The sequence below is a fragment of the Pinus tabuliformis genome, chromosome 4_2 (genome assembly GCF_031772625.1).
Source record: "Pinus tabuliformis cultivar Carrire ecotype Pingquan chromosome 4_2, CPIR1, whole genome shotgun sequence".
Taxonomy (NCBI): domain Eukaryota; kingdom Viridiplantae; phylum Streptophyta; class Pinopsida; order Pinales; family Pinaceae; genus Pinus; species Pinus tabuliformis.
In genome coordinates, this window is record NC_142304.1 from 241,483,965 (window position 1) to 241,509,967 (window position 26,003).

Consider the following 26,003-nt stretch of genomic DNA (forward strand, 5'->3'; position numbering starts at 1 on the left):
GGAAACTGCCTAGATAGAATGTTGCTCCATTGGTACTCTTACGATCATCAACACTTCCTACCCAATTTGCATTTGTGTAAGCTTGGATAACTAGATCATTTCCTTTTGGATACCATAGACCATATTCCATTGTACCCTTAAGGTATCGAAGAATTTTTTTGACGCCAATAATATGAGATTCTTTTGGTGCTACTTGGAATCGTGCTACTTGTCCAATTGACTGCATCACATCTGGCAGGGAGACTATCACATATAGCAAACTACCTATCATGGATCTATACAACCTTTGGTCCTCATCTGTTGACGAATATTCTTGTAACTGGTTACCATGGGGGTAAGGATAGGCTTGCAATATTCCATCTTGAATTTCTTGAGCATTTCCTTGATGTACTTGATTTGATATATGAATATTCCTCTATCCTGCTGAGATATATCGATAATACTTAGATTCTCTTGATCCACTTTCACATAGAGATTGCTTGTTAGTGTTTCCTTTCTTAAATCTATAATACTTCAACAATTCTTCTCCCCCTGAACATGTAATTAAAATTCCATCTTGTTCAAACTACCTTCCTGTCAATTGTAGACTTGTGTCATATATTGTTGCATAGACTCCTCATCTTAAAATTTCTAGGAGTCGATAAGTTGAATTGTTCATAATAGTGTGTCATTTAACAAACCATCTTGACTCAAGTAATTAACTGAAGTAGCTATTGATTCCTCACAATCCGTTATGAATAGTGAAAGAAAAATTGTTGGGACCTTGTTTCCTTCTTTCTTTTCCTGCTCATCTTGTACTTGTTCATCCTATACTTGTTTTCATTTACAAACCTTCTTATTCCAATCATCAAGCTTTTCATTCATGGTTGATTCCATATTGTACATGCAGTTACAAGCTATGTTTCTATAGATATGACATTTGTAACATTTTATGTTATTCATAGAAGATTACGTTTGGTGCCTATCTCACGATCCTGCAAATTTTCTTCTAGGTTTTTTCCAATAATAGTTGTACTTGTGTGGAAATAAATAATCCCTAGTGATACGTAAAAAATTGTTACATTTGTAACATTCGACATCATCTCTCAAATGATCAAATTTGTTGATTTTATGTTGAGTTATGGAATATCCATTTCTGAAGGATCTCCTGGAATTATATTCATTCCAAACATACATGCAATATTCTGCAACTCTATGTCCAAACCTTCCACATGAATAATAATGACCATAAAAGATAGGTTGGTACCTGGGAGGAAATATTCTTCGAGGAATTGTCGTCCAACATTTTTCCTGCGAGTCCTGATCTCTTGATGTAGCTGAGAGATCTATCTCCTTGGTAGATTTTGCATATCCATCTTCTTTAATTGTCATAGAAGGACTTGACTTCTTTTCAAATTTTTCTTTGTAACCAAGACTATTCTTTTTGTTGTATGATTGTTGGTTGTTAATGAGTTCGTCTAAAGTATTTGAAATGTTGGCATAGTTTTGAAAATATTCTCCATTTTTTACTTCCTTTCATAGAGAAACTATTTCATCTTACAATGCTTCTCTTTCCTTGTTGTTTTCCTTTAATTCTTTCTTGAGAGATTCTTCAATTTGCTTGTATTCTGCAACCTTGATTTTAAGGTTGAGGCCATGTTCTCTTTCTATCTTCAATTTGTCTTCAAGAGTGTTGACATGCTTCTTCTCGCCATTGAGCTCTTTGATAACCCTAATCAATTCGTTTTGAAATTCAACCTTGGTCATTTCTTATTCTTCGTCTCCTTCTTCATCAGGCGCCTCTTTCTTATTGTGCTTGGCCATAAACAATATGATTTTTTTGAATTAATCTTCATTATCACTGTCTTCTTTAGATGAGGAACTATCTTCTTTGGTGAAGAAACTTTTCTTAAACCATTTCTTCTTACCTTGCTTGTTGAACTTCATAGGGCCTTCCTTTCCATTCGTAACAACGTTATTTTTGTGAGGACATGTCGCTACAAAATGCCCAAACTCACCACAGTCAAAACGTATTAAGGGAAGTTTACCTTTGAATTTTCTCATACCTATTCTCATTTTAGATGTGAATTAAGCAAATTCTTTATCTGAGAGTTCTTCTTCCTCTTCTTCCTTTTCTTCATCCTTACAACTGAAAGCTTTTTTTTTTCTAAGTCTGCTTGTCCTTACCATTCTTCTTGGATGAGGCAAATGTCGTTTCTAAGTGAGATGTGCCATCCTCTTCTTCAATCCTCAGTTCATATGTTGTAAGAATTCCAAGACAGATAACTTAGGGTTAAATCTTACTGGAAAGGTTCTGAGGATCCTTCGGACAACAATTTTCATTTCAATAGGTTCTCCCAAACCTTCCAATGGTATTTGTTGTTTCATCAATACGTTGAAAGTATGCAACAATATCTTCATCTTCCCTCATTTTGAGTTACTCAAATTTGCCCTGAATTTGAAGCTTAACTTCTTTCACCTTTGAGTCACTTGCATATATATTTTCAAGCTTGCCCGATACCTCTTTAGTATTTTTGCAACTCAATACCTTAAGATAAACAAATTCAATAAGCCCATTGATAATAAGATCTTTATCCTTTGCATCATATACCATATTTTTCTTACCTTGTTCACCCTGGGTCGGTGTGAAGCCTTTGTCAACGATTTCCCATACTTCGTATCCTTGCACCAACAAATGAACTTGCATTATTCCACTCCAAAGTGCATAGTTATCTCCATTGAACAAAGGAACTCTATTCTTAGTATACTCCATTATCCCCTTCCAGTTGTTAGGTTGCTATTGAAGGAACCGAGCTCTCATACCAATTGTTCGAAATACTGAGGGGGGGATGAATCCGTGTTTGTTAGCAATTAACACTTTGAAATATTTTCATAACATTTTTTAATCTTGAATTATTATTAATGTTTATGCAATAATAACAGTAAATAAAAGAACACAGTAAGCACAATAATTTTAGGTGGAAAACCCCCTCTAGGTCGAAAACACCAAACGATTTTCTAATAAATTCTTTAATATTTAGCCCTAACTAAAATGAAAGCAACAACTTCCTATAATTCTAGAAAAACCTTCTTGTACATCTCCCATTAGAAGGAAGCCCTAATGCCCTAGTTTCTTTATTAATGAACTGAATGGATGCCCCGACACCCTAGCGAGCCATAACTTTCCCTAGCACCATCCTACCACCCTGAAGTGTTCATAGGCCCCATCCTATAGGTGACTTCATACACCTACCTAGCATCTCCCTGCCACCCTATAATGACTGAAATAAGACAAGAATGTGCATTCCAAAACCAGGGAAAACAATCCACGATTCAATAAGATGTACAATGATTTCGTGTACTTGACCAAATACCCAATCACTGTATGACCTACAACCCAACCATGACATCATCCCAACAGTGACTCCTATACATCCCAACACTATCTCTTCAACTCTAGGTAGAATGAATCTTTCACAAATGACTCTTTTACAATATTTACATTGATGACTCTTTTAAAAATGACTCTTTTATAAATGACTATTTTACAACTTTACAATGATGACTCTTGGCCTGAACAATATTTCACAATATTTGGATGGTTGTCATGTCTTCAAGGATGTCCCACCACAATGCTTCCTTTGATTTGATATTTCTGCTCTTGAATTCTTGCTTCATGTTGTACTTGAATCTTCTTCTACTTGCATGCAAAATTTTCTTGGAGAAACCAATCCCAAAACAAAACAAAATACCCTTCAACTTACCTTTACCTATAAAAACACATGTAAATGCATAGTAATGAATAAATACAAATTAAAATTACAATACGTACCTGAAGTGTGCTTGTCACTTTTGTTGTTGACTTGTTGCAGCAATAGACAAAGACTCCCACTCTTGATATAGGCCTGGACTCTATGCAAGGCTATATCCAAAATTGACCTAAAGATATATACAATAAAAATTGATGACAAACCCTAGAATTGTGATGGACCAAGTTCTAAGTAAAACAATAGAGACCATTCTATCAACTATGACAAGACAAGTAACATGAACTTAAAAAATCATATAGATTTTGTGGACTTGGTGTAGCATCAAGAATATGTAGCATCAAATGTGTAGTATCAAGAATAGGACATCCGAAGTGTGGTATCGAAACTAACTATGACATATAGATATATAGAGATATAACTGAGACCCTGTATATACTTACGATGTCCTACAAAAATATGTGTCAGAGATGATACTCAAAAATCAAATGCAAACACTAATCATACATACCTTGTTGTAGGATACTGACCCTTGATTGTTGATGTGTGGTTCTTACTACAATGATCCTTGAATGGATGTTTTTTCTTTCCTTCTAGGAGATGGATATCGAATCTGTTGTATCTATGTAATTTTGGATATCCAGGGTCTGAAATTTCATTTTGTGGTATCCCTATGAGTCCTCTTTTGAACCCCATAGGTCTGATCAATATTGGATTCTTCAAGAAAGAGTTATGCCCAATCTCCCACGATGACATGATTATAGAGTGGTTCAGTAGAGAAAAATTGTATGAAGTACCACGCGTCACTTTTGCAACCTTCGGCCCTAAAAATGATATCCAACAAGCTATAGTTCATCCTCTTTCTGTCAATATTTACAAAATTTGGATCCAATGCTCAGAAAAAACGTTATGATGAGTTTCCCAACGTCACCTATTTGACATGCAATTTAGGAGCCTGTACAAACCCTAACTTCCTCAGATCATATCTCCTAAAATATAGTGAACCAACATCTAAAATTAGATCGTGAGCTTCATCACAATTTTGGCTCAAATGGGTCTTAATTTAAACTTCTTAAGCTTCGCAAAAAAAACATTATAACAAACATTCCATGATGACTTGTTTGAAGCCACAAAATCCCTACTAGAGGAGGATATGACAATCATTATTTATATGAATGTCTTGAGTTGAGAGGGTCTGCAACAAGTGAATGTTGGAGGGATTTTAGGAGAAAAAAAACATTATTAATTATTGACTATTCAATGAACACAACCAATTATGAGTGCCATGCCACAACCCCATAGGGTTTTAGTCCAGTAATTGGGGTTACTAACTTCAAACACAAATATCTCTCAAACCGTGAAGAATTACGTGGTGTGCCATATATCAACAGAAACATCTCGAGAGTAGAATCAATTTAGAAGATCCTTAACTCAGAATAGAGTAATTTCTCAAGTCAAAATTCCCATGGAAGAGTAGGGTAGCCCCTGGTGGTGCTTGGGTTGACATCAATGACAACCACTGATCAAAAATCTCCCCCTTTGGCATTGATGACAACACAAGTAATCCCCCTACGTTCATGACACCTCTTCCTACTACCTTATATCCCCCTTCGGCATCAACAGAAAAGGGTAACTCCCCCTGAAAAACTCTCATCCTAGGGACCCGTACACACCTCCACTCACCCTTTCTACTTAATTAGATAAGAGAAAGATTCTAATGAGAACTTCGAAAAAATCCCAAGATTTTGGCGAAGATACTCAAATGATTCATGAGGTAATGGTTTGGTAAAGCTATCAACAATTTCTTCCTTTGTGCCAACATATTCAAGCTTGATATTCTTTTCGGCAACCTGCTCTCTAACGAAATGATATTTGATCGGAATGTGCTTTGTTTTGGAATTCATCACAAGATTTTTGGAGATACTGATGGCACTGGTGTTATCACAGAAGATGGGAATAGGCTCATCAAACTTAACTTGAAGATATTGCAAGGTTTGCTTCGTCCAAAGAACTTGAGTAAAACAAGTTCTTGTCGCGATGTATTATGCTTCCTCTGTGGATAATGAGATCGAAGACTTCTTGTTGGGCACGGGATCCCCCAAGGGAAGTTTTGGGGCTAAAAGCCCAAATTTTGGCTAAAAAGTGTAAATCTAATGTAAAGACTCCACATTTTGTGGGCGCGGAGCACGAAGTTGTAAATGAGTCATAGCATTGTCCACCCTCAGTTTTGTAGTGTAATGTCAGCTTTAGAGATCTACCCATGGTCCGCGGACCATGGGATTGTATAAATAGAGTGAGGCTCTAAGTTGTAAATCAGTTAGTAATAGAATAAGAATGATGATATAATAGAAGGATAGCAGAAGATATGAGTGTAGAATCGAGTCTTTGGGTCGTAGAGTAGGAGAAGGCTCTACAGCTGAGTGCGCAGAGGCCTAGTAGTCCGCAGCTGAGTGCACGGACCCCTGCAACTGAGTGCACAGGGTGAGTTGATTCTATAACCATTGAAGCATTATTAAAGAGAAGTTTTGCATCAATTCTATGTCTCTATTTCATGTTTTTATGATTTGAGTATATTGGATATGAATTGCATTTTCACTGTTTATATGGCGCGTGAACTTATATGATTGTGTTGATTAAGTAAATGTGAGATAAGTATTTGTTTCCCCAAAGATAACTAACAATTGCAAGAAGATAAGCAAGATATGTGGTGTAACATGGGGAAATAGTTTAGATTTCTGCCATAAGTAGCATGAAAGAACCTCAGCCCCTGGTGAGGGCTACATGAAGGCGGTTATAATAGACCGCGAAGGTCTCAGAGGTTAGGACAGTGCGTGAAGTGACCTGCACAATGGTAGGCATAGTTGGACAAAATCGACCCCCTCAGACATCTCTAGGGTGAGAAACTTGGTTCCAACATCCCCCCATACTGCTTCGGGTGAGACTTCATTCTGCGCTCCGCGGGCTGATACCGAAAGGGCTAGTAGTGAAGGGATTTGTTTGGCTAATTAACTTCGAATTTGGGTTAGGCCCCCTCAAGCCAACAAATGGTTTTATTGTCGAGGCTTGAACTCGGGTCTCGCAAGTGAGAGCCGAGTATCCTAACCAGCTAGACTACAAAGGAGCCCAACACAAACATCATGACTCACCCTTGAGTCACTCTGTCAGTGCGGAGATCTTTGCACGGAGATGTCCCAACTCTAACTGGACCGCTACAAGATCGGCAATGCATTGAGCAGCTGCCTGTTGTACTTCCTGGACATGCTGTTTAGAGACTTCTGTCACTGAACTGCTCCCCTGAACCTATTTATAGTCCTGCACCTCCTTTCACTTGCCTGGAGCGCTAAGACTATGCTTCGGTCAGCTAGTCAGATAGCCGGGCCACCCGTGTATGAATTCAACCTACTGCCATTCACTTTTCCTGGGAAAGGTTCTCCATTTAACTTTAACAACTGCACTGCGCCTCCATCTGTGACTTCCTTAATAACATACGATCCCAGACAATGCATCCTGAATTTTCCCAGGAATTTATCAAACTTACTATCATGCAGTAACACCAAATCATTCACCTCGAAGGTGCACAACTTAATATGTTGATTGTGCTAGGCCTTTTCATGCTACTTTTGTACCTGTTGGTGAAAGCTAACCAAAAATCGTTCTTCCTCGAGTTCCTCCAACTGCACGAACCTCTCCTCTAGGGCTCCGCAGTCTGTAATACCTCTGAGTGTTGCTATGCACAGACTAGGCATGATGTATTCCATCAGCATTACGACTTCCACTCCATAGACCAGCCGGAAAGGTGTCTGTCCCGTCAGTTTCTTGTATGTCATCCTATAAGTGCATAATAATACTGGTACATGCAGGTCCCAATCACTTCACTACGCATTGCATACCTTGGTCAGCGCAGTCTCCAGTACTTTGTTAAATGATTCTACTGTCCCGTTAGCTTGTGGGTGATATGGTGTGATTTTCTGATGATACACCTGAAACTCTTATGTCAGCACGTTGATCGTCTCGTTCAGGAAATGTGTACCGCGGTCGCTCATCAAGATCTTTAGACATCCAAATTTTGTCAATACATGTTCAAATAGAAACTTCGTGGTTGTGCAATCTTTTACCCACTATGCTTCTGCCCAACGAGTTAGGTACTCTATCACAGTGATAATATATCTTGCACCCATTTTTCCTTGAGGTTTGATAGGTCCTATGAAGTTGATCAGCCACTTTTCAAAGGGTTGCAGTGTCATTTGCAGATCCAAAGGTATCTCGTCCCTTCGTGATGGTTTACCTGTTCTTTGACATACGTCACATGCCTTGCAATTTGTTTTTGAATCCTGATGAAGGGTCGGCCACCACAACCCTACGCGGAGAATATTCTGTGCAGTCTCTCTCCTTGCATAATGTCCTCCTGGAGTGCCCCCATGAGTGTTCACAAGGATTTTCTTCATTCAAATTCAGCTACATACCTTCGTAGTATCTCATCATTCCCCATATTATATAGGTGCCCCGCAATGACAAAGAAATCTGTCGTGTGCACCACTAGTTCCTTCTTTTGCTGGACAAAGTACTCTTTCAGTGCAGTTCCAGTTGTGAGAAAGTGGATTGTATCTTCAAAATTTCCATCTGCTAAGTGCACAACAAAGAGTTGTGCATCAGGTAATCCTTCCTCCAGACTAGTACGTTCCTCTCTTGTCTCAATTCATGACAGGTGATCTGGTCTTGCGTTCAATCGTCCAGGTTTAATAACAAATTCAAAATCATATTCTTGTAACAATAAAAGCCATATGCATATGCGCCCCCCCAACACAGGCTTATTGACCAAGTATTTCAGCACGGAATAATCTGTATACATTTTGAAGTGTCCCCCTAGAAAGTAGTGCCGATATTTCTAGAGCGCATACACCATAGCCAATCCCTCACGTTCAATGGTGGAATAATTATTTTCTGCTTTAAATAATTTGTGACTTGTGAACGCTATAGGGTGATTCAAGCCTTCTCCACCCTCCTGTATTAATACTGCCCCCAGTGCTATATGCGATGCATCAACATGGACATGAAACTCTTCCTCCTAGTTTGGGAATACCAGAATCGGCGCAGTGACCATCTTTTCTTTCAATACATCCAGGATTTTCTTACAGTCATCGTTCCAGCAAAACATGACATCTTTTTTCAACAGCTTTTCCATTAACGCGGTGATCTGGGCATAGCTTTTGATGAACTTCCTATAGTACCCCGTATGTCCCAGAGTAGCATGTAGTTGTTTCACACTTCGTGGCGCTTCCAAATTCAGAATCACCGCAATCTTTGCGGGATCTACCATCAGTCCCTGTCTACAAACCACATGTCCCAACAGGTTCCCAAAAGGAATGAGGAACATACACTTCTTGAGGTTAAGCGTGATTTGGTATCTTCAGCAGGTATCCAGCATCAAGCGTAAGCTCACTACATGGTGCTTAACCAGCCCAAATACAGTCCAATCATCAAAATAAACCTTTAAGAACTTGTGAATATATTCCTTGAATGCTGGAACAACCACGTGCAAAAAATGGACGGTGCATTATTCAACCCAAATGGCATGACAGTGTATTGAAAGCAACCCCACTCAGTCATGAAGGTTTTCTTGCTCCTATCTTTCGGTGTGATTTTGATCTAGTGGTACCCTGAGAACCCATCAATGAAAGAATATGCTTCCTTCCCACCGACATTGTCCAACACCTCATCTGTGAACGGAGTTGGGAATGGATCATGCACACAAGCATCATTCAATTTTTTGAGATCCACGCATATTCTTATCTCATCCTTCTGCTTCTTTTCCTATACCACCATTGGACTTAGCCAGTCATATTCTGCCACTGACTCAATGATTCTTTCTGCGAGCATTTTGTCTAGTTCTACGCGTACCTTCTCCTTGTATTTCGGATTTAAGTGGTAAGGCCTCTACTTAACTGGCTTTGCATCGAGTTTTAACGTGATCCTCATCATTCCTAAATCTCCGATGATTCCCTTTAAACTTGTAAACTTGGTCAGGAATAAGTCTTAGTACTCACAAAGTAACTCAGAGACCTTATCCACCGTTGGTCATCTCAGTAGTCATCAAGCGTTGCAAACTTAGGTTCGGCCTCCGTACCAATGTTCACCTACTTCGTTTTTATCGGTGCGATTATGTCAGGATTCTCAATCTGTGGTCCTTGAACCTCACAGTGGCCTTCTATTTCTGGAATGTTAAATTTCCGCGGATATTTCTATTCTTCTTTAGCAATTACATTATAACATTCCAGCGCGCAGCTCAGCTTAGTAGCCCATTTAGGCTGAATCGATTCTACTGGCTCCTATGGTATCCTAAAGATAACTGCTTTTACCTCTTGTAGTGCTTCATCAGTGCTGTCCCACCATCCATCCTCAAAACTGAAGCTCATCATGAACCCTTCACGTAGGATATCCAATTCACTTGTCCCATGGTGGAGCTCCATCTTTATATACCAACTCACGGGTATAACATGTAGGGTATGACAGAACAGGTGCACCCACTTAGGTTGTGGATTTTAACCATAGACCTTCGTCCACTTGGCCAGGTGTCTACGCGAATCATCCCATCCATCATACTTGTTTGTTAGCCACATCTTAGGTTTCCCAAAATGCGTGCGCATCATTCTCCTTCATTCACGCTGGTCTTCAAAGCTCCCTGTGTGCGTACCCCACCACCTTGCAGGCGTAGTGTGTAGTACCCAATTCAAAGCCTGGAAGCGTTGCTTTTCTGGCACCTCCCTTTCAAATTTGTCCAAGAAGGCATCTATCTCACTTAACCCATCATAAGTAGGCAGGTCTCTTACTTCCATCGATACGTGGTGCAACAACGTTTTCATCATATTACAATTCAGTGTAGTCACCTCATGTAACTGGTTCTGCCATTGCTCTATCTCTTCATCAAAATTTGACATATAGGAGCTTTTGCGCTCCCATGAGATCCATCCTTCCACGGTGGGATTTACCCAATATTTCTCTCATGCAGTTAGTTTGTAGATGCAGTCCAAATCATCGTCACTTTCATAGTTACGCACAGTCTCTGTATAGCGTGACCCCTCAACAGGGTCCAAGGGTATAATTACGTGTAGATAATTTTTCTCAAAAATCATCTTGTGCTTCTTCAGATTAATCACTCCGTTCATGTCAGTGGCCCAATCAATTCCTAAGAGCGTAGGGTAGGGATTGTTGTCATCAACAATCTCTGTCGCTTCAAAGTCTGCCAGAACGCTTGCTCCCTCAATATCCATAGTGAGTCCCTGCAATCGCCCCATGGGTATTATCTTCTCCTAGTTTTCCATTCATAGCTGAATAGGAGACCATTGTAGCGTAGGTCTCCCCATGCGCTCCCATGTCTGCTTTGGCAGAAAATTCGCATCTAACCCTAAATCCAAAATTACTTGGTCCATTTCATATTCTGAAATCTATGCGGTTAACCTCATTTCTCTTCTCGTCCTCATCTTATGCTTTCCAATCTTCTGGACTATGCACGGTTCTCCTGGTGTGGTCCCAGTGCAACTGTTAATGAGTTCCTGTAATCCCTTTGCAGCTTTACTGTCGCAGAGTAACTTCATGCATGTTTCTAGGAACGTCGTGATCATAGATGGGTCCATCTGCGGCTTCAGTTTATCCTTGCTTCCTCAAGTGGAGGCATCAACGACGCTCTTCTTAGCTTCCATGAAGGTTTCTCGAGTGCGCTCCAAATCAAACTCCGCTTGTTTCACTGGATTTTTATGAACCCAAGTACTATCTTTAGGTTGTTTGCCTTTTTCATCTCCTGCCGCGATTCCACTTCAGAGCACAATGTTCACATTTGGATCTTCCTCGCGTGGCTTAGATCTCACTATCTGTGGGTTCTGGGTTGGGGGAGGTGGTAGTGCTCCTTTGTCATGTATCCTAGCTATCAGCATAGAACAATCTTCCATCTCATGATAAAAAAAAGTACAATATAGACATGATGGATGCATTGGGTTCGTACAATCGTGGGTATAATGTCCCAACCCTCCGCAATTGTAGCATATCAGCTGTCTACGACCTCTTCCAGGTCCTCCTCCACCTCGGCCTCATCCGCACCCCTAAAATCCTATTTGCGTCACTCCTACATTCAAGTCTAGGGGCCGCGATTCGGCCTGGACTCTATAGGTGGGAGTTCTATCCATCATGAACTCATAAATCCTACAAGTGTGCTCATCACATCTCGCTGACCTAGAAAAGTTACAGAAAATCTATTGCGAGTTTTGCGTGTACTTCTATAACACATGGAAATTGTCCATAGCATGCTTTCCACTGATTTGACAAATTGCGCACTACAAAGGAGGCACCGCACTAGGTCCTGGTTGTGCTTCCAGCCTTAACGGATTAGGTCCTCCTCCCGCAAGGTAATTCACGAACACCGGGCAGTGGTCCTTATCATGACCCTGACCCTTGAATTTTACGTACCATACCTCTTCGCGTACTTCTGGTTGAGCTGTTCTGTCCTGTTTTAGACTATGCATCTCAAGGCATATGTTTTTCAACTACACGTGGATCCACTGAACTCCCAAGTTAAGATCCTACATCAAGGTCTCATGCAGCCTCATCGCAATCTCTAAGGTCTCTGCCTGAGTTGTTAACTTCTGTTGTGATAGCGTGCTCCTTAAATGTAGCATTAGTGATGCTACATACCATTCGCGATGTTGTCCATCTGTCAGATTCATATTAGCTTCGCAAATCATACACTTCAACCTCTTATCCAACTCCAAAGGAGTCTTTCCTGGTAGTATTGTGATTTCTTTGAATCAAATGATCGATTGTGCTTTAGACTTCAGCCTGCTAAATTCTCTATTTAGCACTGCTTGGATATCCATGATTCCTGCATTTGGATTATCATTGGAGTGCTTAATATACTAGGTCAACGCATGGTCCTACAGGGTGCTAACCAGTGTTGCTTTCCTTATTTATCATCTGTAACTCCCTGCGCTTCCCATATGGCTCGTATGCCGAAGCAAAATTGGTCTGGATCCTCATTTCCCACTCCCTTGAACATTGGAAACTTTATCGTGCTTGCCATATTGACTCACGGTGGTGGCGAAGGTGGTACGGGTGAGGATGGGGGTGAAGGAGGTGAAGCTAGTGGTGGTGTGGGTGGGGGTGGTATACATAGAATTCTGTGCCTTATCATATGGATCGCACTTTGCAGCGAGACCTTTGCGAGTTCTTCCTCATCCCCTCATGGAGGTGAAATCAAAGGGCTATTCTTTGGTCCCTTACTTCCTTCGTTTTCTGTAGGTTTTTCCACTTCGCGTAGCTCCGAACATCAAGGTAATTGCATAACCATCTTTCCACACAATAGCATTTTAATCCAAGTATTGAGAGACTTTATGTACTTACCTTATGATCCTTTGAGGAAGTGTTGCTCTGCCTCACTATAGCTGACTGACGTGTCTACTACGAACTCAGTAATGAATCCTCCCATAATATGATCGAGCTAGTGATCAACAACATGTTTGATCTTATCCTCCGATGCTTCCAATCTGCGTACCAACTCTGGCGTCCACACAATAGGATCGTCAAGTTTCCACCTTCGTTGGCTATCTGCTAGCTTCACGATCCACTCGTACAACTCAGTAGGGAGATGTGAAGAAGATTTCATGGATCTCTATGTACATGTAGTAGTCTAACCACTCTTCTTTTGTCAGTCGTGGATTCCTATTCTCCTGCGCCGTGAACTCATGAATTCTCCTTTCCAACCAACCTTCAATTTCCTTCTTAGTTGGATTCGAATGATACGACATCAAACATCTCTATGCAGATTCCGGTCCTGACAACATAACCATTTGTTGTCTTGAGGGTGCCTGACCCAGGTTCGAAGTTAATTAGCCAAACAAATCCCTACACTACTAGACCTTTTAGCATCAGCCCGTCGAGCGTGGACTGAAGTCTCACCCAAAGCAATATGGGGGGATGCTGGAACCAAGTTTCCACACCCTGGAGATGTTTGAGGGGGTTGATTTAGTCCAATTGTGCCTACCTTCGCGTAGGTCACTTTGCACACTGTCCTGACCTACGAGACCTTCATGATCTGTTATAACCACCTTCGCACAGCCCTCACCGGGGGCTGAGGTGCTTTCGCACTACTTATGGCAGCAATCTAAGCTATTTCCCCAAGTTACACCACGAATCTTGCTTATCTTCTTACAATTGTTAGTTATCTTTGAGTAAGCAGATACTTATCTCACATTTACTTAATCAACACAATCATATAAGTTCACGCACCATATAAATAGTGAAAATGCAATTCATACCCAATATACTCAAAGCATAAAAATAGGAAATAGATACACATAATTGATGTGAAACTTCTCTTTATTAATGATTCAATGGTTACAGACTCGACTCGCCCTACGCACTCAGCTGTAGGGGTACGCGCACTCAGCTGCAGACTACTAGGCCTCTGTGCACTTAGCTACAGATCCTTCTCCTACTCTACTACCCAAAGACTCGACTCTACACTTAGATCTTCCACTATCCTTCTATTCCATCATCATTCTTATTCTATTACTAACTGATTTACAACTTAGAGCTTCGCTCTATTTATACAATCCCATGGTTCGTAGACCATGGGTAGATCTCTAAAGCCGACATCATATTACAAAACTGAGGGCGGACAACCCTATGACTCATTTACAACTTTGGGCTCTACGCTCACAAAATGTGGAGTCTTTACATTGGATTTACACTTTTTAGCCAAAATCTGGGCTTTTAGCCCCAAAACTTCCCTTCGGTGATCCCGTGCCCAACACCACTTTTTACTTAACCATGAGACAAGGCAACCACCTAAATAGAAAGTTGCTCCACTGGTACTCTTATGATCATCAACACTTCCTTCCCAATCTGCATCTATATAAGCTTGGATAACCATATCATTTCCTTTGGGATACCATAGACCATATTCCGCTATACCCTTAAGGTATCGAAGAATTCTTTTGACGCCAATAATTTGAGATTATTTTGGTGCTGCTTGGAATCGTGCTACTTTTCCAACTACCTGCATCACATCTAGCAGGGAGACTATCACATATAGGAGACTACCAATAATGGATCTATACAACCTCTGGTCCACATCAGTTGATGAATCTTCTTGTAACCTATAACCATGGGGGTAAGGATAGGCTTGCAATCTTCGATATTGAATTTCTTCAACATTTCCTTGATGTACTCGATTTGATATATGAATATTCCTTTATCCTGCTGAGATATCTCAATAATAGCTAGATTGTCTTGATCCACTTTCAGATAGAGATTGCTTGTTTGCACTTCCTTTCTTGAATCTGTAATACTTCAACTATTCTTCTCCCTTGAACATGTAATGAAACTTCCATCTTATTCAAACTACTTGTATGTCAATCATAGACTTGTGTCATATATTGTATCATATACTCCTCATATTCAAATTTATAGGAGTCAATAAGCTAAATTGTTCATAATATTGCGTCATTTAACGGACCGTCTTGACTTGAGTCATTAACTGAAGAAGCTTATGATTCCTCAAAATCTATTACGAATCGTGAAAGCATAACTGTTGGGACCTTATTGCCTTCTTTCTTTTCTTGCTCATCTTGTACTTGTTCATCTTGTACCTATTTTCCTTTCCAAAAATTCTTATTCTCGTCATCAATATTTTCATTCATGGTTGATTCCGTCTTGTACCTGCAGTTACGAGCTATGTGTCCATAGTCATGACATTTGTAACATTCGATGTTATTCATAGAAGATTCTGTTTGGTGTCTATCTCGTGATCTTGCAAATGTTCTTCTACGGTTTTGTCGATAATATTTGTCCCTATCTCTAACTTCACAATCCCTATCCATATGTCCAAAATGTTACATTTGTAACATTTGACATCATCTCTCAAATGTTCAAATTTGTTGATATTATGTTGAGTTCTAGAATATCCATTTATGAAGGATCTCCTAAAATTATATTCATTCCAAACATACATGTGACATTCTTCAGCTCTGTGTCCAAACCTTCTACATGAGTAACAATGACCATAAAAGATAGGTTGGTACCTGGGAGGAAATATTCTTCGAGGAATTGCCTTCCAAGGTTCTTCCTACGAGTCTTGATCTCTTGATTTAGCTGAGAGACCTATCTGCTTGGTAGATTTTGCATATCCATCTTCTTTAATTGTCATAGAAGGAGTCGTCTTCTTTTTGAATTTTTATTTGTAACCAAGACTAGTCTTGTCACTGTATGATCGTTGGTTGCTGATGAGTTCAGCCAAAGTCTTTGAACTATTGGCATATTTTTGAATTTTTTTTTGATTTTTTACTTCCTTTCATAGAGAAACTACTTAGCTTCCACTATTTCTCTTTCCTTGTTGTTTTCCTTTAATTCTTTCCTGAGAGATTCTTCAATTCGCTTGTATTCTTCAACCTTGATTTTAAGTTTGAGGACATGTTCTTTTTCTGTCTTCAAGAGTGTTGACATTCTTCTTCTTGTCTTTGAGCTCTTTAATAACCCTGATCACTTCGTTTTGAAATTCAACCCCAGTCATTTCTTCTTCTTCATCTCCTTCTTCATCAAGTGCCTCTTGCTTATTGTGCTTGGCCATAAACAATACTCTTCCATTCAATTCTTGTTCGTTATCACTGTCTTCTTCGGATGAGGAACTATCCTTTTTGGTGAAAAAACTTTTCTTAAACCATTTCTTCCTGCTTTTCTTGTTGAACTTCCTAGGACCTTTCCTTCCATTTGTAACAACCTCATTTTTGTGAGGACATTTGGTTGCAAAATGCCCCAACTCACCACAATCAAAACATATTAATGGAAGTTTACCTTTTAATTTTCTCGTACTTGTTCTCATTTTCCATGTGAAGTAGGCGAATTATTTATCTGAGATTTCTTCTGCCTCTTCTTCCTTTTCTTCATCCTTACAACTACAATTTTTTTTCTTTCTGAGTCTGCTTGTCCTTACCATTCTTCTTGGATAAGGAAAGTGTTGTGTCTAAGTGATATGTGCCATACTCTTCTTCAATCCTCATTTCATATGTTGTAATAATTCCATGCAATTCATCTGTGCTAATATTGGTTTGATTAGATCTATCTTCCAAGACATATACCTTAGGGTTAAATCTTATTGGCAAGGTTCTGAGGATCATTTGGACAACAATTTTCATTTCAACAAGTTCTCCTAAACCTTCCAATGTATTTTTTGTTTCATAAACATGCTGAAAGTATGCAACAATCACTACAAGAAAAAAGGTCATTGGTGAGGGTCATGCCTGTGATGGACCTTTAAGGTCCGTCACCAATGTCGCGTATGGTGACGGTCTTTAGAAAAACGTTGTTGTAAGAGTATATAGTGATGGTCCTTTAAGGTTTTTCACCAAAGCCATTTTCAATGACACTTTTGGTGAGGGTCATTAAAGGCCCGTCACTAATTCTCTCTTTGGTGACACTTTTGGTGAGGGTCATTAAAGGCCCAACACTAATTCTCTCTTTGGTGAGACTTCTAGTGACAATCTTTTATTGACCATCACCAACGATCTTTTTGGTTACTTTTTGTGACGGTCAATAAATGTTCGTCATCATTGATCATTCCAATGAGTTTTTGATGATTCTTCATGCATGTGACGAACCTTTAAGGTCTGTCAACAATGTCACATATGGTGACAGTATTTAAAAAATCGTTGTTGTAAGTGTATATAGTGATGGTCCTTTAAAGTTTGTCACCAAATCCATTTTCAATGACACTTTTGGTGAGGTTTGTTAAAGGCCTGTCACTAATTCTCTCTTTGGTGACACTTTTGGTTAGGGTCGTTAAAGGCCCATCACTAATTCTCTTTGTGGTGACACTTCTAGTGATGATCGTTTATTGACCCTCACAAATTCTCTTTTTGGTTACTTTTGGTGATGGTAAAAAAATGTTCGCCATCATTGATCATTCCAATGAGTTTTCGATGACACTATGTACCTGTTACTATATTTTTTGTCAAAAAAAAAAGATTTAAGACCATTTTTGTGGAGTCTTTTTTGTTATATGTCCAAGGTCATACTGGTTATAATAGTCAGTCAATTTGTTAAGAAGTAATTAGTGTGTATCATTTCCCTCAAGTCATAAGAATATAGTTTTCCTATGAGTCAACACATGATTCATCTCTATTAGGTTTATTATCTAGAAAAATTCCTTTAAATAAAGTTCCACTAGTGTGTCTAAGAACTATATTATTTAGTACATAATCAAGCTCTGTAAATTCTATTAATGAGAGAGACCTAGCACTCCTCAGCACTCATGGCACACCTTAACATGCTCTAGAACAATACACTAACATTCCTTGGCACCTTGCATGTCTTGGAACATCTTTATACCTGGAACATCTTTGTACCTAGAACATCTCGCCATGAGTAGGAAGCCCAAGCATATGTTGGCATGCCCTAGCATAGCATAGCACTCCCCTATCACGTGTTGGCATGTCCTGTAGTCCCTAGCATGCCCTAGAACACCTTGGCATAATATTGAATTGACAAACATTAGCACTTGGCACACATTGGCACTTGGCATGTATTGGAACATATTATTAGTGTGCCTAGCATGCCCCTTTTGAAAAAGATAAGGTCTCAACTTATTAACCCTCTTATGTGTTCATTTCCTTGCATTTTAGCTTGGTTATTCATTTTTTTTTTCCTTGAAGCTCCTTGACACATATTGGCATACTTTAGCAACATGCACATCCTAGCATGTCTTAGCACCTGACATGCCTTGGTACTATGTGGCACATGTTAGCACAAATCGGAACTACCTAGCACACTCTAGAACTTCTTAATATTCCCTGATATTCCCTGGCATGCCTTACCTATGCTTAGCATACCTTGTCACTTCCTCCTTGGCATGACAACTAGCAATCATTGACACTCCTCGACACACCCTCATATTCATTCACTTCCATGCATTTTGATCTAGTACTCTCTTGTGTTGTCCTAGTACTCCCTAACACTCCTTAGCATGCATTGGCACTCTCTAGCACACCTTAGCACTCTTCAATATGCTCTACCACTTCATAGCATGCATCACACTCCCTAACGCACATTGGCACTTGGCACGTGTTGGCACTTGGAAAGTCTTAGCATTTTTGGCATGCGTTGAGATGACTTGGTATGCTTTGGCATAGTTTAATATTAAATTTATTTGAGATCAGTTATTGGAAACTAGATGAGAAGAAATGGAGGAAGATTTGGCACTTAGAATGTATTGACACTCGGGACTTGGCACCTAGTGTTGGTGTGCCTAGCATGCCCCTCACGGAAAAGGTAAATTGATGACTTATTAACCCTATTATGTGATCATTTCCTTGCAGTTTAACTTTTTCCTCCCTTTTGTTTCCTTGAAAAACCCTGGCATGTATTGTCACACCCTTGTACATCTTGGCACGCCTTAGCACTTGGCACATCTTAGCTTGTTTGACATGTCTTCGTACTATCTGGCACATGTTAGCATGCCCTAGAATTACATAACACACCTTGGCAGTGATGACCTCACAAATAACTTCAAATTTTTGCATGACTTTGGAACCTTACATTCACTAGAACCCCTTGGCACTCCCTAGTTGTCATGCCCTTAATTATCCTCCCCAATGTCCCAAGTGTTAGGATATTCTGACACATAGGAAATAGTAAAGTTAAACTTGGTCTAGTATAGAGTTAGGTAAAGTGTGTTTCTTTACCTTTGTAACTTACAATCCGACGGTCACGATATGTAGTGATCCGACGGTTCACTCTCTCCTCGGTATTACCGACACTTGATCCGTGGCTTGACACCCGATTGGTCCATGAGTTCTATTTAAAGCGCATGGAGGGTCATTGTTCGGGTAATCCGTCTATGAGAGAAAGCTTATGTAAATTTTCATTCTTTGATTAATAAATTGCCTTAAGTGGCCACGTTGGCTCAGGCCGTGGACTGTTTCCCTATTTGAGGGTTTTAACCACGTCAAAAATACTGGTGTATTGATTTGAGATCTGGATGTGAGCGGTGTCCTTTTGGTGTTCTTTCTGAGGAACTTACCCTGTAAATTCCTACATGGTATCAGAGCTATTTGAGGGCCGCGTCCGTTGGTGATCCAAATCTGAAGCCGGTAGAACTGCATCCGACTGCCGTTTCCTAGATCTGTTGTTTCTGACCGCTTTCGGGCCGAGAGGACTACTCTGTTGTGTTCGGAGCATCTGTTCCAGTGAGGAACCCCTTTCGTTTCACGCGAAAAGGTTTCCGGTAGCCCTAGCTGCGTCATTTTTAAGATCTGGAGGTATACAGTCTTTATTTGCAGTTTACTGTTATTTTCTCTCTGCTTATTTCGGTTTCGGTTTATTTACCTTTTTTTTTAACCGGATCTATACCTTTAATTTCTGCGTATGCTCTTTGCCCTGCGACTCTGTGCGATCTGGGCAAATCAGAAGCAGAAAGGAAGGATTTTTCTCATGCGTATGCTCTTTTCCCTGCACCTTAGTGTGATCTCGGAAAATCAGAAACATTGAGAAAAATATTTAGTTTTTTGGCTAAAGCTAACTTTGAGCCGCAAGGTTCAACTTTTGAAAATATTTAGTTTTTTGGGTAAAGCTAACTTCGAGCCGTAAGGTTCGTTTTTCTTTGCATATTCGTGTTGGGTTTTGTGTTTTTGTTTTGTAGGAAAAAAGAGCTTTCTCAAGGCAAGCACGCAACCCAAGGCCCCCCCCCTCTCTCTCTCTCTCCCTCTCTCTCTCTCTCAAATTTTTTGTATAGCTCAATTGGTTCAAAGCTATTTTAAGAGAGTAGAGGTCTTGGGTTCAAATCTCCATTTTGTGGGGGCGTTTTTTTTCATTCCCGCACATTCGCGCACTTTGCCGGCAACTTCAACAATTTTTTTTCAAAAAGCCATAACTTCTTCATCCGGAAGCCTTTTTCAGAGCCGTTTTTTTTTAAAACAGCCTAATTTTTCGAGATCTATCCATTGGAACACTTACTTTCAGCATCTTTAGCTTCAATTTGTTTTAAAATTGAAAGTCCATGCCAAGTCATTCTTGACAGCACTAACTACTTCCAATGGATATCCTACATGGAAGATTTACTTAGAAGTAAAGGTCTCTACAGAATAGCCACAGGCCAAGAGAAGAAACCAAAAGATGAAGACAAGGCTGCAAAATGGGAAAATAGACAAGATCAAGCACGTGGTTTGATAGGGATGTCTATTTCTCCTGATCTTAGATTCCATATTGCAGAACTTGATACTCCTCATGAAGCATTGGAACAAATCACTAAAGTTTTTGGGATTAAAAATGAAATTAGAGCCCATCAACTTGAAAATGAGTTGCTTACAATGGATCCTAATAATTTTTCTTGCATTGAAGATTTCTTGTCCAAATTCAAGACCCTTAGATATCTCTTGGAAGGTGTTAAGGTTAAGAAGATAGTAACCTTATTTATTCCATCCTTACTAAGTTGGGACCAGCCTACTCTGTATTTGTTTCCACCTTCCATTCTACAAGGGAAGCTTTCATTTGTCAAGGAAAAGACTACAAGGCCCCTTCCTTTGACTCCTTTTGTGATTCTTTAATAAGAGAACAAGAAAAACTCTTACACCTTGGTCTTCTTAATCTTGGAAACTCTTCCAAGAAAGCGTTAGCCGCCCAGCAGCAACCAAATTCAAAGAATCCTAAGAAGTCATATCCTAAAAAGAATGGTCCTAAACCAAACAAGGGTCCTAAGCAAACTCACCCTCAAAATGAAAGATCATTTCAGCAAAATGATAAGACCAATAAAAACAAATGGAAGAAGACTGATAGACATTGTAACTTTTGTAATCGAGATGGCCACTTAGAATCTAAATGCTTTAAGAAGATGGAAGCCTTGGAAGCTGCAATGAAGAAACATAACATCCATGTGGAGCATTCTTAAACTTCAACTTCAACTTCATCTTCAGGAATGGAACTTTTTGCATGTCGTTGTCAATCATCTCAATCTGGTTATGCATTAAATGTATCTTCTTCTTCTCATTCTCATGAGTGGCTCATTGATTCTGGAGCCTCTTATCACATGGCCAAAAACAAAGCCATGTTTTCTTCTTTAAATGATTGTAACACCAAAAATATATATGTTGGTGATGATAGATCTCTTAATGTTGTAGGGACTGGAACTGTTCATCTAGACAATGGTTAGTTTAATGATGTATTATGTGTTCCAACCTTATCCTGCAACCTTCTATCTGTATATCAGATAACTCATTCAGGTGAAGGTAAAATTGTTGAATTTTCACCTCATGATGTTGTAATCAAGGATCTAAGAGATCCTAAATAGATTCTAGCTACTGGTATTGCTGATGATTCCACAAGGTTGTATAAGTTTCACAACTTTGGGTCATCAAATCTTCCCTCAGTATTTGTTGCTCATAATGATGAAGTGAGCAAACTTTGGCATGAGAGATTTGGTCACTTAAACTATCGCTCCCTTCAGCATCTATGTAAAGAAAATATGGTGACAGGTCTTCCTATGGTATCTTGCAGAGATGGTGTTTGTTCCGGATGTGTACTCGGAAAACATCATCAGGACAGTTTTGAAAAACGTGCCTCTTGGCACGCCTCAGCCCCTTTACAGCTTGTGCACAGTGATTTATGTGGTCCACTTCCTGTTGCTTCATTCTCTGGCTGCAAGTATTTCTTAACTTTCATTGATGATTTCTCCAGACGCACTTGGGTATACTTCTTAAAACTCAAGAGCGAAGTATTTAACACTTTTTTGGCCTTCAAAGCCTTTGTTGAAAAACAATCTGGACATCAAATTCTTAAGCTAAGAACTGATAATGGTGGAGAATATGTTAAAAACACATTCATCAACTTTTGCACCAAAAATGGAATTCAAATGCAACATACTGTTCCATACACTCCACAACAAAATGGTGTAGCTGAAAGGAAAAATCGCACCTTAAAGGAAATGGCTAATTGTATGCTGCAATCTAAAGGACTCAGTCTTAGTTTTTGGGCCGAAGCAATTAATTTTGCAAATTATATAATAAATCGCACTCCTACTAAGGCTCTAAAGAATATCACTCCAGAAGAAGCTTGGAGTTCCATTAAACCAGATGTAAGTCACTTTCGTGTTTTTGGAAGTGAAGCATGGGCCCATATTCCAGATGAAAAGCATAAAGATTTAGAACCTAAGAGTGAGAAATGTACTTTTGTTGGATATTCTGAAGATGTAAAAGGTTGTAGAATTATTCCATTTAAGTCCAAAAATGTTATCATTAGAAGAGATGTAAAATTTGATGAAAATAAATCGACCTGCGAGCCTAGTCCGACGGATGTGCCACCTCTTCCTATCTCTTCTACTTTTGAAAACATTTCCTCTTCAGATGATGAAAGTGAGGATGACAATCCTCCCCCACCTTCTCAGGATCCTCAACTTCCAAGATGGGTCCGTGCTACTCGGGATGCAGCAGGTGATCTTGCCGGTGATCCTACAGATCAGTGACGTACACGTTCTCAGTTTGAAAGAGCCTCTTCTTTACTGGCTCAAGCTCCAGTAAATCATGATCCTGACACTTTTGCAGAAGCTTCAGGCCATCCACATTGGGAAGCAGCTATGAATGAAGAATATCATTCATTGTTGGCAAATGATACATGGGATCTTGTTCCTCTACCAAAGGGACGCAAACTTGTTAGATGTAAATGGGTTTACAGAACCAAGTATGGACCAGATGGGAAAGTTGATAAACATAAAGCTCGTCTTGTTGCTAAGGGCTTTTCACAGGTTGAAGGCATTGACTACACTAAAACCTTCTCCCCTGTTGCCAAAATGAACTCTATCCGCCTTGTTCTTTCCCTTGCTGCCTCTTTAAAATGGGAAGTCCATCAGATGGATGTTAAATCTGCCTTCTTGCATGGGGACTTGCATGAAGAAATCTACATGGAACAACCCATTGGCTTCATCCAAACAGACTCCAGCCTTCTATGTCGACTTAAGAAATCTCTTTATGGTCTCAAGCAAGCTCCTTGGGCTTGGTATGCCAAAATGGATAGCTTTCTTTTAGAATCTGGCTTTTCTAGGTGTTATTCTGACAATACTGTCTACACCAAGAAAGTGGGCAACTCTCTTATCATCCTTGTTCTTTATGTTGATGATCTTATTCTTACTGGTAGTGATCCCAACCTTATAAACCATGTGAAGTCCAGCCTTAAAAAGAAATTTGAAATGACAGACTTAGGACACTTACACTATTTTCTCGGTCTTCAAGTCTTGCAATCCAAGGAGGGTATTTCCCTTTCCCAGTCCAAGTATGCTTGTGATATTCTTCGTCATTTTCACATGGAAGACTGTAAGCCAGCCCCTTCCCCCTTTCAGTCTGGAGTCAAACTTTCAGTCTCTTGTACTTCTCCTGAAGTTGATGCTACCTTATATCATCAACTTGTAGGAAAACTCTTGTATTTAACCCATACTCGTCTTGACCTTTCCTTTGCTGTTGGTCTTGTTGCTCGTTTTATGCAAAACCCCCGTGAAATTCATTGGAAAGCAGCTAAAAGAATACTTTGTTATGTTCGAGGTACAGTACAGTTTGGGATTCATTACAGTGCCAAAGCAGCTCCTCTATTAGTTGGTTTCACTGATTCTGATTGGGCTGGTGACCCTGATGATCGGAAGTCTACTGCCGGTTATGTCTTCACTCTTGGTTCAAGACCTATTACATGGGCTTGTAAGAAACAGGCTGCCATTTCTCTTTCGTCAGCAGAAGCAGAGTATCGTGGTGCCGTGGAAGCTAGTAAGGAAGCCTTGTGGCTTAGTCAGATCCTATCAGAGTTTGGCTTTAAGCAGCAACATCCAACCACACTTTGGTGTGATAATCAAAGTGCCATTCAGCTATGCAAAGATCCAGTCCAGCATCAGCGCAGCAAACACATTGAACTACACATGCACTTCATCAGAAAGCTCATTCATGACCATGTTCTTGAAGTGCAATATTGTTCAATAGATGATCAGGTTGCAGACATCTTCACAAAGGCTCTCACAGAGGCGAAGTTCACTAAACTTCGATATATGCTTGGAGTTCAGGAAGTTGTCACTAAGGGGGGATAGGCTCTAGTGCCTCCTTCCTTCTCCTATTGTGTCATATTTGTAAATCCTTCAATCCTATCCCAAGTTGTTCTTAAGGGGGGATGTTAGGATATTCCGACACATAGGAAATAGTTAAGTTCAACTTGGTCTAGTATAGAGTTAGGTATAGAGTTAGGTAAAGTGTGTTTCTTTACCGTTTTACATTTTGTAACTTACAATCCGACGGTCACGATATGTAGTGATCCGACGGTTCACTCTCTCCTCGGTATTACCGACACTTGATCCATGGCTTGACACCCGATTGGTCCATGAGTTCTATTTAAAGTGCATGGAGGGTCATTGTTCAGGTAATCCGTCTATGAGAGAAATCTTATGTAAATTTTCATTCTTTGATTAATAAATTGCCTGAAGTGGCCACGTTGGCTCAGGCCATGGACTGTTTCCCTATTTGAGGGTTTTAACCACGTCAAAAATACTGGTGTATTGATTTGAGATCTAGTTGTGAGCGATGTCCTTTTGGTGTTCTTTCTGAGGAACTTACCCTGTAAATTCCTACACCAAGTTGATGAGGAGATCGACAGAGGTAACCACAGACCAAGATTTTAGTTTGGTTGCTAGCCCTACCAAACCAGAGAGGGCTCTCTCTATGAAATCATAGCCAAGAGATGACTGGAATCTAAAGGATTTTAGGCTAGATAACTAGGCTAAGGTGGGTTTTGGAAAATTTAGGGTTTTGTTGCTGGATAAGGGAGAAAAACCAGGTATCTAGGTCAGAGGATCAAAGGGTTACAGTAGCAAAGATATAAAGGAGCAAGGTAGCATTACTTTTGTGATGGATCTTAGGGTTTTCCAATGTAGAGTAGTGTTTAGAAGAAGAAAAAGGTCTTAATGAGCATGAAACATGATATCATTAAGAAAGAAAGAAAGTAACACATAATGATTTTTCCATCAAAACAGAGATTTATGCAAAGAATTTTGTTTATATATTGTAAGGAAAACCATTGAAGAATTGATGAATGGAAAGAGAAGATGAATATCTTCCATATAAAGCTATAACAGAGACAAAATAACATCACAAAATTACTGCACATCAATTCCTAGATAATAGTTGCAAACTATGTCCTTTGATTTCTAGAAAATGTCCAAGTACAAGCTACAATAGTTCTCTCCTATGAAAGCCAACCCAT